Source organism: Equus caballus, chromosome 5 (genome assembly GCF_041296265.1).
Source record: "Equus caballus isolate H_3958 breed thoroughbred chromosome 5, TB-T2T, whole genome shotgun sequence".
NCBI classification, from domain to species: domain Eukaryota; kingdom Metazoa; phylum Chordata; class Mammalia; order Perissodactyla; family Equidae; genus Equus; species Equus caballus.
The window spans coordinates 59,125,197-59,140,596 of record NC_091688.1 but is presented as its reverse complement, the minus strand read 5'-3'; positions in this window follow the sequence as shown (position 1 = coordinate 59,140,596).

Genomic DNA, 15,400 nt, shown 5'->3' with positions numbered 1-15,400 from the left:
TTTTAGGTCTTACATTCAAGTCTTTAATCCATTTTGAGTTGATTTTTGTATATGCTATAAAACAGTGGTCCAGTTTCATTCTTTTTGTGTGTGGCTGTCCAGTTTTCCCAACACCGTATATTGAAGAGACTGTCTTTTTCCCATTGTATATTCTCAGCTCCTTTGTCATATTAATTGACTATCTATGCATGAATTTATTTCTGGGCTCCCTGTTCTGTTCCATTGATCTATGTGTCTGTTTTTATGCCAATACCATACTGTTTTGATTATTATAGCTTTGTAATATAGTTTGAAATCAGGAAGTGTGATGCTTCTGGCTTTGTTGTTTGTCAAGACTTCTAGCTATTCAGGGTCTTTTGTGGTTCCATACAAACTTTAGAATTGTTTGTTCTATTTCTGTGAAAAATGCCATTGGAATTTTGGTAGGGATTGCATTGAATCTGCAGATTGCTTTGGGTAGTATGGACATTTTAACAATCTTAATTCTTTGAATCCATGAGAATGGAATATCTTTCCATTTATTTGTGTCTTCCGTTTCTTTCATCAGTGCCTTATAGTTTTTAGTGTACAGATCTTTCACCTCCTTGGTAAATTTATCCCTAGGTATTTTATTCTTTTTGATGCAATTGTCAGAAATAGATGTCAGATTTTGCCAAATGGTTTTTTTTGGTGTGCACCTTCATTGAGATGATTGTAAAGTTTTTATTGTTTAGTCTGTTAGTATAGTGAATTACATTAATTGACTGCAAACCAAACCTGCATTCCTGGAATAAACTCTACTTGGTCATGATATTTTATCCTTTTTATATGTTGTTTGATTTGACTTACTAAAATTTTGTGAAGAATTTTAGCGTCTATTTTCATTTTATGGGGGTTATTGGTCTGTGGATGTTTTTTCTTGCAATGTCTTTATCTAGCTTTGGTGTCAGGATAATACTGACTTCATAGAATGGATTGGGAAATACTTCTTCCTCTTCACTCTTTTGGAAGAATATAAGTTTGTGTAGAATTGGTAATGCAATTCTCATCAAACAAGTTGAGAAATGTTCCATTCTCTGCTACTTTCTAGATTTGTGTAAATTTGGTTTTCTCTCTTTCTTAAAAGTTTGCTGGAATTTCCCCAGTGAAGTCATTTGGGCCAAGAATAGTATTTGTGGGAATGGTTTTAACTACAAATTCAATTTCTTTAATAGATACATGACTTTTCAGGTTATCTATTTCTTCTTGAGTTTGCTTTGGTAGCTTGTGTCTTTCGAAGAATCTGTCCGTTTTATCTAAATGGTTGATTTTTTGACATAAAGTTCTTTATATTACTCCCTTATTATTTTAATATCTATAGAATCTGTGGCAACATCACCTCTCTCATTCCTAATATTAGTAATATATGTCATTTCTTTTTCCTTATCAGTCTGGCTAGAGGCTTATTGATCTTCTTAAAGAAATAGCTTTTGGTTTCATTGATTTTTTTCCTAATGTTTTCCTGTTTATTATTTTGTTGGTGTCTTATGTGACCTTCATTATTTCCTTTCCTTTGCTTATTTTAGGTTAACTTTGCTTTTTTTCTACTTTCTTAAGGTGGAATCTGAAGTCATCGATTTGAGACCATTATCTCTTTGAAGGCATTCTCTTCATAGGCATTCAGTGGTGTAAATTTCCCTTTAAGTACTGCTTTAGTTCCATATCCCAAATTTTTATGTGTTATGTTTTAATTTTCATTCAATTGAAAATACTTTCTAATTTTCCCTTTGAATTCCTTTTCAGCACATGCGTTATCTAGAGTGTGTTATTTAGTTTCTAAATATTTGAGGGTATTCCTGATAACTTTTTATTATTGATTTCTAATTTAATTCCATTTTGGTCATACTTAGTATGACTTGAATCCTTTTATAAAAGAATGTGTATTATGTTCTTTTGGGGTAGAATGTTCTATAAATGTCAATTAGGAATTGTTGGATAGTGTTGTTTAAATCTTTTCTATCTTTAATGATTTTCTGTATACTCCTCTATCAAATGTTGACAGAGGGGCATTGAAATTTTCAACTATAATTGTGGATTTGTCAATTTATTCTTGAAGTTTTATTAGTGTGTTTCATGTAATTTGAAGCTCTGTTATTAGGTGCATAAACTTTTAGAATTGCTATGTCTTCTTCTTGGATTGACTCGTTTATCATTTTGAAATGACCCGTTTTAACTCTGGTAATATTCTTTGAAGTCTACTTTGTCTTACATTAATATAGCTTTTCCTGCTTTCTTTTGATTCATGCTAGTATGGTATATCATTTTACATCCTTTTAACTTTTAATATATTTGTGCCTTCATGTTTAAAGTAGATTTGTTATAGGTAGTATGTAATCGAGTCCATTTTTTGCCTCCACTCTAACAGTCACTGTCTTTTAATCAGTGCGTTTATAACATGTTAGTTTCTTGATTAACAAATTACCACAAATTTAGCAGTTTAAAACAAGACAAATGTATAATCTCAGTTTCTATGGGTCATGGTCTGGTGCTTCCTAACTGGGTTCTCTGCTCAGGGTCTCACAATGCTGACATCAAGGTCCCAGCAGGCTGCATGCTCAGCTGGAGACTTGGTTATGTAAAGATCCACTTTCAAGCTCCTTAAATTTGTTGCAGAATTCAGTTCCTAGCAGCTGTATCATCGAGGTTCTCTTTTTCTTGTTCTTGGTCAGGGATCATTCTCAGCTCCTAGAGGCTACTCCCAGGTCCTTGTCTTATTATGGCTCTCTCATCAATATGACAGTTTGCTATTTCTAAACCAACAGGAGAACATCTGCTGCAGCTTTGAATCTCTCTGACTTTTTCTGTCTCTGACTTCTAGATCTTCTTTTAAAACAGCCTATCCACAATCAAGGGGAAGGAATTATACAGGATGTACATATCAGTAGTCAGAAATCTTGGGGTCTCTCTGAGATTCTGCCTACTACAGACTATTTAAATTAATGTGATTATTGATATGGTTGGATTTATATCTGCCATCTTGCTGTTTGTCCCACCTGTTTTTTGTTACCTTTTCCCCTGTTTTTCTGACTTCTTTTGGATTGCGCATGTTTTATAGTTCTGTTGTATCTACCTTGTTGATTTATTAGCTATAATTCTTTGTTGTGTTATTGTATTGTTTAAGGATTACGTCTTTATTCATCTTTTACTTAATCTTGGTCTACCTTCAGGTCAGAGTATATCATTTTATTTTTTTCATTTTTTTAATGCAGTAACATTGGTTTATAATATATGAATTTCAGATGTACATCATTACATTTCGACTTTTGTGTATATTACATCATGTTCACCACCCAAAGACTAATTACAATCCATCACCATATACATGTGCCTAATCACTGCTTTCGCCCTCTTCCATCCCTCTTTCTCCTCTGGTAACTATCAATCCAATCTCTCTCTATGAGACTGTTTGTTTTTATTTTTATCTTCTACATATGAGTGAGATCATATGGCATTTGACTTTCTCCCTCTGACTTATTTCACTTAGCATAATACCCTCAAGGTCCATCCATGTTGTCACAAATGGCTAGATTTCATCATTTCTTATGGCTGAGTAGTATTCCATTGCATATATATACCACATCTTCTTTATCCATTTGTCCCTTGATGGACACCTAGGTTGCTTCCAAGTCTTGGCTATTGTCAGTAATGCTGCGATGAACATAGGAGTGCATATATCTTTATGCATTCGTGTTTTCATGTTCTTTTGATAAATACCCAGAAGTGGAATGGCTGGATCTTATGGTAGTTCTGTTCTTAATCTTTTGAGGAATCTCCATACTGTTTTCCATAGTGGCTGCACCAGTTTGCCCTCCCACCAGCGGTGTATGAAGGTTCCCTTCTCTCCACATCCTCTCCAACACCTGTTGTTTCCTGTCTTGTTAATTATAGCCAATCTGACAGGAGTGAAGCAATATCTCATTGTATTTTTGATTTGCATTTCCCTGATAGTTAATGATGTTGAACATCTTTTCATGTGCCTGTTAGCCATCTGTATATTTTCTTTGGAGAAATGTCTGTTTAGATCTTTTGCCCATTTTTAAATTAGGTTGTTAGTTTTTTTGTTGTTGAGATGTATGAGTTCTTTATAAATTTTGGATTTTAACCCCATATCAGATATATGGTTTGCAAATATCTTCTCCCTATTGTTAGGTTGTCTTTACATTTTGTTCATGGTTTTCTTTGCCTTGCAGAAGTCTTTTAGTTTGATGTAGTCCCATTTGTTTATCTTTTCTATTGTTTCCCTTGCCCAGTCAGCCATGGTACTTGAAAATATGGTGCTAAGACTGATGTCGAATAGTGTACTGCCTATGTTTTCTTCTAGAAATTTCATGGTTTCAGATCTTACATTCAAGTATCTAATCCATCTTGAGTTGATTTTTGTGCATGGTGTAAGATAATGGTCTACTTTCATTCTTTTGCATGTGGCTATCCAGTTTTCCCAACACCATTTATTGAAGAGACTATCCTTTCTCCATTGTATGTTCTTGGCTCCCTTGTGGAAAATCAGCTGTCCATAGATGTGTGGGTTTATTTCTGAGCTCTCAATTCTGTTACATTGAGCTGTGTGCCTGTTTTTGTGCCAGTACCATGCTGTTTTGGTTACTATAGCTTTGTAGTATGTTTTGAAATCAGGGTGTGTGATGCCTCCAGCTTTGTTCTTTTTCTCAGGATTTGTTTGACTATTCGGGGTCTTTTGTTGTTCCATGTAAATTTTAGGATTCTTTGTTCTATTTTTGTGAAAACTGTTGTTAGAACTTTGATAGGGACTGCATTGAATCTGTAGTTTGCTTTGGAAAGTATGGACATTTTAACTATGCTAGTTCTTCCAATCCAAGATCATGGAATGTCTTTCCATTTCTTTGTGTCTTCTTCAATTTCTTTCAACAATGTTTTAAGTTTTCATTGTAAAGATATTTAACCTCTTTGGTTAAGTTTATTCCTAGATATTTTATTCTTTTTGTTGCATTTGTAAATGGGATTGTATTCTTAATTTCTCTTTCTGCTACTTCATTGTTAGTGTATAGGAATGCAACTGATTTTTGTATGTTGATTTTGTATCTTGCAACTTTCCTGCATTCATTTATTACTTCTAAAAGTTTTTTGGTGGATTCTTTAGGGTTTTCTGTATACAAAGTCATGTCACCTGCAAATAGTGACAGTTTTACTTTTTCCTTTCCAATTTGGAGCCCTTTTGTTTCTTTTTCTTATCTGATTGCTCTGGCTAGGACTTCCAATACTATGTTAAATAAGAGTGGTGAAAGTGGGCATCCTTGTCTGGTTCCTGTTCTTAGAAGGATAGCTTTCAGTTTTTCTCCATTGAGAATGATATTAGCTGTGGGTTCATTATACACGGCTTTTATTATATTGAGACACATTCCTTATATACTCATTTTATTGAGAGTTTTTGTCATAAATGGATGATGTATCTTGTCAAATGCTTTCTCTGCATCTATTGAGATGACCATGTGATTTTTATTATTCATTTTGTTAGCATGGCATATGATGTTGATTGATTTGCAGATGTTTAACCATGCCTGCATCCTTGGAATAAATCCCACTTGATCATTGGTGTATAATCTCTTTAATGTATTGATGTATTTGATTTGCTGGTATTTTGTTGAAGATTTTTACGTTGATGTTCATCAGTGATATTGGCCTGTAATTTTCTTTTTTTGTGTTGTTCTTGTCTGGTTTTGTTATCAGGGTAATGTTAGCTTCAAATGGGTTAGGAAGCTTCCCTTCCTCTTCAATTGTTTGGAAGAATTTGAGAAGGATGGGTGTTAAGTCTTCTTTGAATGTTTAGTAGAATTCACCAGGGAAGCCATTTGGTCCCGGACTTTTATTTTTTGTCAGGTTTTTGATTACTGTTTCAATCTCCTTACTGGTGGTTGGTCTATTCAAATTCTATATTTCTTCTTGATTCGGTTTTGGAAGGTTGTATGATTCTAAGAATTTATCCATTTTTTCTAGATTATCCAATTTGTTGGCATATAGCTTTTTGTAGTATTCTCTTATAATCTTTTGTATTCTGAGGTGTCTGTTGTAATTTCTCCTCTTTCATTTCTGATTTTATTTGAGCCTTCTCTCTTTTTTTCTTAGTGAGTCTAGGTAACAGTTTGTGATTTATCTTTTTAAAGAACTAGCTCTTGGTTTCATTGACTTTTTCTATTATTTTTTATTCTCTACTTCATTTATTTCTGCTCTTATTTTTATAATTTCCTCCTTGTACTGATTTTGGGCTTGTTTGTTCTTTTTCCGGTTCCTATAAGAGCACTGTTAGGTTGTTTATTTGAGATTTCTCTTGTTTGTTAAGGTAGGGCTATATTGCTATAAACTTCCCTCTTAGAACTGATTTTGCTGTATCCCATAAATTTTGGCATGTTCTATTTTCATTTTCATCTGTCTCCAGGTATTTTTTTATTTCTCCTTTGATTTCTTCCTTGACCGAATCGTTGCTCAATAGCAATTTGTTTAATCTCCACATATTTGTGGCTTTTCTGATTTTCTTCCTGTAGTTCATTTCTAGTTTCATACCATGTGGTCAGAAAAGATGCTTGGTATTCCTTCAGTCTTCTTAAATTTATTGGGACTTTTGTGGCCTAGTATGTGATCAATCCTGGAGAGTATTGCATGTGCATTTGAAAAGAATGTGTATTCTGCAGTTTTTGGATAGAATGTTCTGTGTATATCTACTGAGTCCATTTGGCCTAATGTGTTGTTTAAGGCCAGTGTTTCCTTGTTGATCTTTTGTTTGGATGATCTATCCATTGGTGTAAGTGTAGTGTTAAAGTCCCCTACTATTATTGTGTTACTGTCTGTTTCTCCCTTTTTATATCTGTTAATAATTGTTTCATATATTTACGTGCTCCTATGTTGGGTGCATAGATATTTACAAGCATTGTATCCTCTTGTTGGATTGTTCCCTTTATCATTATGTAGTGCCCTTTTTTGTCTCTTGTTACAGTTTTTGGTTTAAACTCTATTTTGTCTGATGTAAGTATTGCTACCCCAGCTCTCCTTTCATTGCCATTTGCCTGGAGTATCTTTTCCCATCCCTTCACTTTCAGTTTGTGAGTGTCTTTTAGTCTGAAGAGTGTCTCCGGTATGTAGCATACATGTAGGTCTTATTTTTTTATCCAATCAGCCGCTGTATGCCGTTTTATTGGAGCATTTAGTCCATTGGCATTTAAGGTAGCTATTTGTAAGTATGTACTTATTGCTATTTTGTTACTTTTTTTCTTGGTGCTTTAGTAGTTCTTCTCTGTTCCTTTCTTCTTCTGTTGCTCTCTTCCTTTGTGGTTTGATGGCTTTCTTTAGTATTGTGTTTGGGTTCCTTTCTCTTAATGTTTTGTGTATTTATTATAGGTTTCTGGTTTGTGATTACCATGAGGTTCATATGTAATATCCTACATATATAGCAATCTATATTAATGATTGTCTCTTTAGTTTGACCTCTTTCTGAAAGCTGTACTCTTTTACTCCCCTTCTCCCACATTTTATATTTTTATATCGTATCCATCCTCTTTTGTGTGTGTGTGTGTATCTGTTAACTTTTTATCATGGAAATAGGTAATTTTAGTACTTTTCTCTTTTGATCTTCATATTATCTACATAGGTGGTTGATCTGCTACCTTTATTGTATTTTTGCCTTTACCAGTGATTTTATTGCTTTTTTTTTCTGGTGAGGAAGATTGGCCCTGAACTAACATGTGTTGCCAATCTTTCTCTTTTTGCTTGAGGAAGATTGTCACTGAGCTAACATCTGTGCCAATCTTCATCTACTTTGCATGTGGGACACTGCCACAGCGTGCCTTGATGAGCCATGTGTAGGTCCATGCCCGGGCTGCAAATGCACAAACCCCGGGCTGCCGAAGCAGGGTGCATGAACTTACCCTCTACACCACTGGACCAGCACCACTTTTTTTTAAAACACAATTTTCTTATTCCTATTGTCTTCTCTTTCCCACTTAAATAAGTCCCTTTAACATTTCTTGTAAGACTGGTTTCTTGGTGATAAACTCATTTTTGCTTCTCTGGGAAACTATTTATCTCTCCTTCCATTCTCAATGATAACAATGCCACATAGAGTATTCTTGGCTGTAGGTTTTTTTCTTTCAGCACTTTAAATATGTTGTGGCACTCCCTTCTAGGCTGTAAGATTTCTGCTGAGAAGTCAGCTGATAGCCTTATAGGGTTTCATTTGTCTGGAACTTGTTGCTTTTTTCTTGCAGCTTTTAGGATTCTCTATCTTTAATTCTTGATATTTTAATTATAATGTTTCTTGGTGTGGGCCTCTTTGAATTTATCTTGTTTGGTGCTCTCTGTGCTTCCTGTACCTGGATGTCTGTTTCCTTCCTTAGGTTAGGAAAATTTTCAGCTATTATTTCTTCAAATAGATTCTCTGCCCCTTTGTCTCTCTCTTCTCCTGCTGGGACACCTATAATACAAATGTTAGTGTGCTTGATGTTGTCCCAGAGGTCTGTTAGACTGTTCTCATTCTTTTTAATTATTTGTTCTTTTATCTGTTCAGCTTGGGTGATTTCTTCCAGTCTGTTGTCCAGCTCACTGATCCATTCTTCTGTGTCATCTACTCTGCTATTGGACCCTATAGTGAATTTTTCATTTCTAGTCTTGTGTTCTTCACTTCTGATTGGTTCTTTTTTTATATTTTCTAATCCTTTGTTGACATTCTCACTGAGTTCATCCATTCTTCTCCCAAGATCAGCGAGCATCCTTATGACTTTTTGTCTGAACTCTTTGTCAGTTAGATTGTTTCTGTTTCATTTAGTTCTTTTTCTGGGGTTTTGCCCTGTTCCTTTACTTGGAAAATATTCCTTTGCCTCATCATTTTTGCGTCTTTCTCTGTGCTTATATCTTTGTATTGGGTAGGTCAGCTACATCTCCTGATCTTGGAGAGGTGGCCTTATGTAAGAGATGCTTTATGAGGCCCAGTATGCTTCCCACTCATCACCAGTTCCACATGTTCCAGGAGTGACCCCGTGTGGGCTACATGTGTCCTTCTGTTGTGGCAGGGTTGCTCTTGATGCAGGTGCCCAGGGAGGCTAGGCTGTCCCCCTGACCAGTTGGTTGTAATGCTCAGCAGCATGTGGCTGCTATGGATCCTTCAGTCACATTATCCATTGTGGGGAGACCCAGCACAGTTGGCTGCAAGATCTAATAGCACATTCCTGTTTCAGCTTTCCTGTTAAGTGAGTAGGCCCCCAGTGTGGCTGGTTGCTGGGCTCAGGGCTTTACAAATGCTGTAGGCCTCTGGCCTGCAAGGTTTTTGGAGCTCTCTCAGGATTGCACCTGAGAGGGGCTGGCCCCAGGCATAGGAGCACCCAATTGTTTCAAGCTTTGGAAGGTGGGGCCAGTCCCCTATGTGATTGTTTGAGAAGCACAAGTCTTCTGCAGCTGATAAGCCCTAGCACCCACAGGGCCACACACACCATCAACACAGTCCTGCCCCATGTGCATGCCCCAACTGCCTGAAGCAGACCCAGTTGCCCCCACTGCAGAGGCCCTACACCCTCCACCAACACCCCACACACTCCACCCACTCTTCACATATGCCCTGTCCTGCTGAGGTCAACCCACTTGCCAGGCTGCAGAGGATCCAGGCACTGAGCATATGCAGGCTCACACTTTGCCTGAGGGCTTGATCTTGGGTGAGACCAGTCCCTAGGGTAGGCTGCCTGCCATAGCTGAGCTGGATTAAATCAGTGCTCTAGTGGGTGGGGCAGACCCTGGGCTAACAGACCAGTGGAAGAACTCCAACGGTGTCTGCACGCCTATACTAGGTCACAATAATGGTTGCCACCAATGTCTCACTCCCTGGGGAGGTCTCATCTCTCACCGAGATGCACAAGAGACTATCAGGTGAGTCTGTTTTCACCAAAGGACTGTTCATCTTTCTTTCTGGTGATTTTAGGTTGCTTTCCAAAACAGGTGAATTTGTGTGTGGGCCCAGTAAGAGCTGGCTTTTTCCCCCCTTACGTCCAATTGCTTTTTTGGGGATATTCTCCATTGTTATTAAGAGCCAGAAAAGCCAGATGTTATGACACTTGTCTTGGTTGTGCTGAGTCCAAAAGATGCTTATAGCAGTAACACTCCCCTGCTCAGGTCCCCCACTCCTCTAGGGAAGCCTATGTACCTTAGGATTGTTCCTGGCCAGCCATGAAGCACTGTGCCTTGGGAAGGTGGCTCTTTTTCTCTTCAGAAAGGAATTTCTTCCTTTTCCACCTCAGTCAGGACTGTCCCTTGCTTCAGAGTTTTTTTTTTGATCCAGTTTTCAGTTCTCTCTCAGGGGGTAATTGTTCCAAGAGTAATTGTAAATTTGTTGTGTCTGTGGGAGGAGGTGAGTTCAGAGTCGGCCTACACCGCCATCTTGCGTAATATATCATTTTAAATAGAGTATAAAAACCTTATAACAGCCCTCCTGGCCTTTGTGATATTGTTGTCATATAATTTACATCTTCATATTATTAACCCTATAATATTATTTTTTCCTTTAAACATGTACTTATCTTTTAAAGAAATTTAAATAATGATCCAAAATCTTTTACTATGCGTGGGATTACCATTTCTAGTGCTCTTCTTTCTTTCATGTATATCTAGATTTGTATTTGGCATCATTTTGCTTCTGCTAATAGGGCAGATCTGTTGGTGATAAATTCTTTCAGACTGTGACTGTTGATGTTGTGAAAGTCTATATTTTCCTTTCATTTTTGAAAGATATTTTTCTGACTTAAGAATTCTGTGTTGATAGTTTTTTTTTTTCTTTCAGTACTTTAAAGATGATGGTCCACTGCCTTCTGGCTTGAAGTGATTTTTCCAATAATAATCTGCTGTCATTCTTATCTTTGCTCTTCTCTGTATTATGTATTGTTTTCTATGGCTGCTTTTAAGATTTTTCCCTTTGCTACTGGTTTTAAACAATTTCATTATGATATGTCCTTGTTCAGTTATCATCATGTTTCTTATGCTTGGGTTCACTGGGCTTTTTGGATCTGTAGGTTTATAGTTTTAATCATATTGTATACTTTCTGGCCATTATATCTTCAAGTATTTTTTTTTCTGTACCTTCTGCCTTCAGGAGTTCAGTTACATATATATTTTGGATCTTGAAGTTGTTTCACAAATCAATCATCTACTCTTCATTTTTTTTAGTCTTTTTTTCTCTGTATATTTTATTTAGAATACTTTGTGTTGCTGTCAACTTCACTACTCTTTTTCTTTGCAACATCTTATCTGTTGTCAACCCATTTTAATGTATTTTTCATCACAAAAATTGCTGTTTTCATCTTTAGAAGTTCAATTTGGGCCTTTTATATCTCCAACTCCCTACATGCTTAATATTTCCTCTAATCGCTTGACTATATGGAAATTAGTTATAATATCTTTTTTCCAACTTTATTTATTGAGGAATAACTGACAAAGACAATTGTATATATTAAAAGTGTCCAATGTGATGACTTGATATATATATATACATATAGAGTAATTACCAAAATCAAGATAATTAATACATCCATCTTCTAACATAGTTAACTTTTTTCCTGTAACAAGAATGCTTAACATATACTCTTAGCAACTTTCAAGTACACAATATTGTATTGTTAACTATAGTCCTCACATTGTACATGAGATCCTCAGCACTTACTCTTCTTATAATTGAAAGTTTATACCCTTTGGCCTGCATATTCTCATTTCCTTCTATCTCCAACTCCTGGCAACTGCCATTTGATTCCCTGTTTCTGTGAAATTAGCTTTTTTTTTTCTTTTTCGATTCTATGTATAGGTGATACCATACAGTGTTTGTCTTTGTCTGGCTTATTTCACTTAGCATAATGCCCTCCAGGTTCATCCACATTATTGCAAAAGGCAGGATTTTTTCTATTTTATGGCTGAATAATATTCCCCATATATATATATATACATATATATCTCACCTCTTCTTTATCCATTCATCTGTTGATCAACATTTAGGTTGTTTCTATATCTTGGCTATCATGAATAATGCTGCCATGAACATGGGAGTACCGATATCTCTTTGAGATACTGATTTTATTTCCTTTGGACATATACCCGGAAGTAGGATTACTGGATCATATGGCAGTTCTATTTTAATTTTTTGAGAAACTACCACACCATTTTCCATAAAGGCTGTACCAATTTACATTTCCACCAACAGTGTATGAGGGTTCCCTTTTCTCCCTCCTTGCCAACATTTTTGCTCTTGTCTTTTGGGTATAGTCTTTCTTACAGGTATGAGGTGATATCTCATTGTGGTTTTGATTTGCTTTTCCCTAGCGATTAGTGATACTGAGCACCTTTTCATATATCTGTTGACCATCTGTATGTCATCTTTGGAAAAATGTCTCTTCAGGTCATTTGTACATTTTTAAATTGGATTACTTGCTTTCTTGCTATTGAGCTGTATGAGCTCTTTAAATATATATTGAATATTTACCCCTTATCAGATAGAGGGTTTCCAAATATTTTTCTCCTGTTCTGTAGGTTACCTTTTCAATTTATTAATTTTTATTTTTGTTTTTGCTTTGCAAAAGCTTTAAATTTGATGTAGTTCCACTTATCTATTTTAGCTTTTATTGCCTGTGCTTTTGGAGTCAAATCCAAAAGATTATTGCCAAGACTCATGTCAACAGGGTTTCCTCTATGTTTTCTTCTAGAAATCCTATTTTGAGTCTTACATTTAATTTTTAATCCATTCCAAGTTAATTTTTGTGAGTGGTATAAAATAGAGGTCCACTTTCATTTCTTTGCATGTAGCTCTCCCATTTTCCCAACACCATTTATTGAAGAGACTATCCTTTCTCTGAAGGGTCCTTGGCACCCTTGTCAAAGAATAGTTGACCATATATGCATGGGTTTATCTCTGGACTCTCTGTTCTGTTCCATTGGTCTATGTGCCTCTATATGCTGGTACCATATTGTTTTGATTACTATATCTTTGTAACATAGTTTGAAATCAGGAAGTGTGATGCATCTAGTTTTGTTCATCTTTCTCAAGATTGCTTTAGCTACTCAGGGTGTTTTGTAGTTCCATAAAAATTTTAGGACTATTTCTATTTCTGTGAAAAATTCCATTGAAATTTTAATAGAGATTGCATTGAATCTGTATATTGCTTTGGGTGGTGTGGACATTTTAACAATATTGTTTCTTCCAATTCATGGACATGGGATATCTTTCCATTTATTTTGTGACTTCCTCAATTTATTTCATCAATGTCTTATAGTTTTCAGTGTACAGGTCTTTCACCTCCTTGGTTAAATTTATTCCTAAGTATTTTATTGCTTTTGATGCTATTTTAATGGGTATTGCTTTCTTAATTTCTCTTTTAGATAGTTGATTTTTAGTGTATAGAAACAAACTGACTTTTTTATGTTGATTTTTATCCTGCAACTTTACTAAGTTCATTTATTAGTTCTAACAGTTTTTGGGTGGAGTCTTTAGGGTTTTCTATATATAAGATCATAAGATCATCCACAAACAGAGATAATTTTATTTCTTCTTTTCCAATTTGGATAATTTTATTTCTTCTTCTTGCCTAATTGCCCTGGCTAGGACTTCCAGTACTATGTTCAGTTGAAGTGTTAATAGTGGGCATCCAGGTCTTGTTCTTGATCTTAGAGGAAAGGCTTTTAACTTTTCACCATTTGAGTATGATGTCAGCTGTGGGCTTGTCATATATGGACTTTATTATGTTGGGGGACATTCCCCTGTACCTAACTTATTGAGAGTTTTTATCATGAAAGGACATTGAATTTTGTTGAATATTTTGTCTGCTTTTATTGAGATGATCATCTGATTTTTATCCTTTATTTTGTTAATATGATATATCACATTGATTGATTTGCTTATGTTGAACTATCCTTGCATCCTGGGGGTAAATCCCACTTGATCATGGTGTGTGATCCTTTTAATGTGTTCTTGAATTTGGTTTGCTGGTATTTTGTTGAGGATTTTTGCATCTATGTTCATCAATGATATTCTCCTGTAATTTTCTTCTCTTGTAGTGTCCTTGGCTTAGGTTGGTGTGGCTTCCGTATCAGGGTAATGCTGGCCTTGTAAAATGAATTTGGAAGCCAATTATTTGGGAAGAGCTTGAGAGGGATTGGTATTAATTCTTCTTTAAATATTTTGTAGAATTCACCAATGAAGCCATTTGGTCCCGGGTTTTTATTGTTGGGATACTTTTGATTACTGATTCCATTTCCTTACTTGTTACTGACCCCTTAAGATTTTCTATTACTTCATGATTCAATGTTGGTAGATTGTATGTTTCTAGGAATTTATTGATTTCTTCTAGGTGATCTAATTTGTTAGTGTTTAATTGTTCATAGTAGTCTCTTATGATCCTTTGTATTTCTGCTTTCAGTAGTGATGTCTCCTCTTTCATTTCCAATTTTATTTTAGTCATCTCTCTTTTTTTTTGGTGAGTCTAGCTAAGGGTTTGTCAGTTTTCTTTATATTTTCCAAAAAAAATCTAGTCTCTATTTCATATATTTATGCTCTAATCTTTATTTTTTTCTTTCTGCTAATTTTGGGCTTAGTTTGTTCTTCATTTTCTAGTTCCTTGAGGTATAATTGTAGGTTGTTTGTTTGATTTCTTTCTTTTTTCTTAATGTAGGCATTTATCACTTAAACTTTCCTTTTAGAACTGTTTTTGCTGTATGCCAGCAGTTTTGGTATGCTGTGTTTCTATTTTCATTTATTTCAAGATACTTTTTGTTTCTCCTTTGACTCATTGGTAGTTCTTTCTCCAGCCAGTAAGTTGTAGTTTTCTTGTTTGTTTCCTATCTCTCTGGGATTATTTTCCTTTCTTTCCTAATGTCCAATGTTTGTAGAACCATTATTTCATATATTTTGTTCTGTTTATAGTAATTTTAGGTGGGAGAGTAAATCTGCACCAGAAATGAAAGTTCAATCTGTCTGGATTATTTTAACAATATGAGATCATACGCATGAGAGTTTCTTTGAAAAGAAAATCATTTCCCAAATGTATGATATTTTTTATAGTTCTTCTGTAATAGTCCAAGTATATATCAGTTACCTATTATGTATATATATATATGTTTCCAAGGGTTTGGACTTTTTTCTGAGGGCAATAGGAAATTCGTATTAAACTTTTAGCATATTACTTTTGTTACAGTGAGGCAAATGGGTTGAAAGAGGTAAAACTGAGTTATAGTTATGGAGATGGAGAAAAGTGTATGTTGGTTCCCAAAATTGAATAATTATTTATTCATGCACTCCCTCAGCCATTTATGCATTCAACAAATATAATGACTACCTACTCTACGTACTAGGCATTGTGACTAAATATTTGTTAAATAAATGGTGAATTATTATAAATTA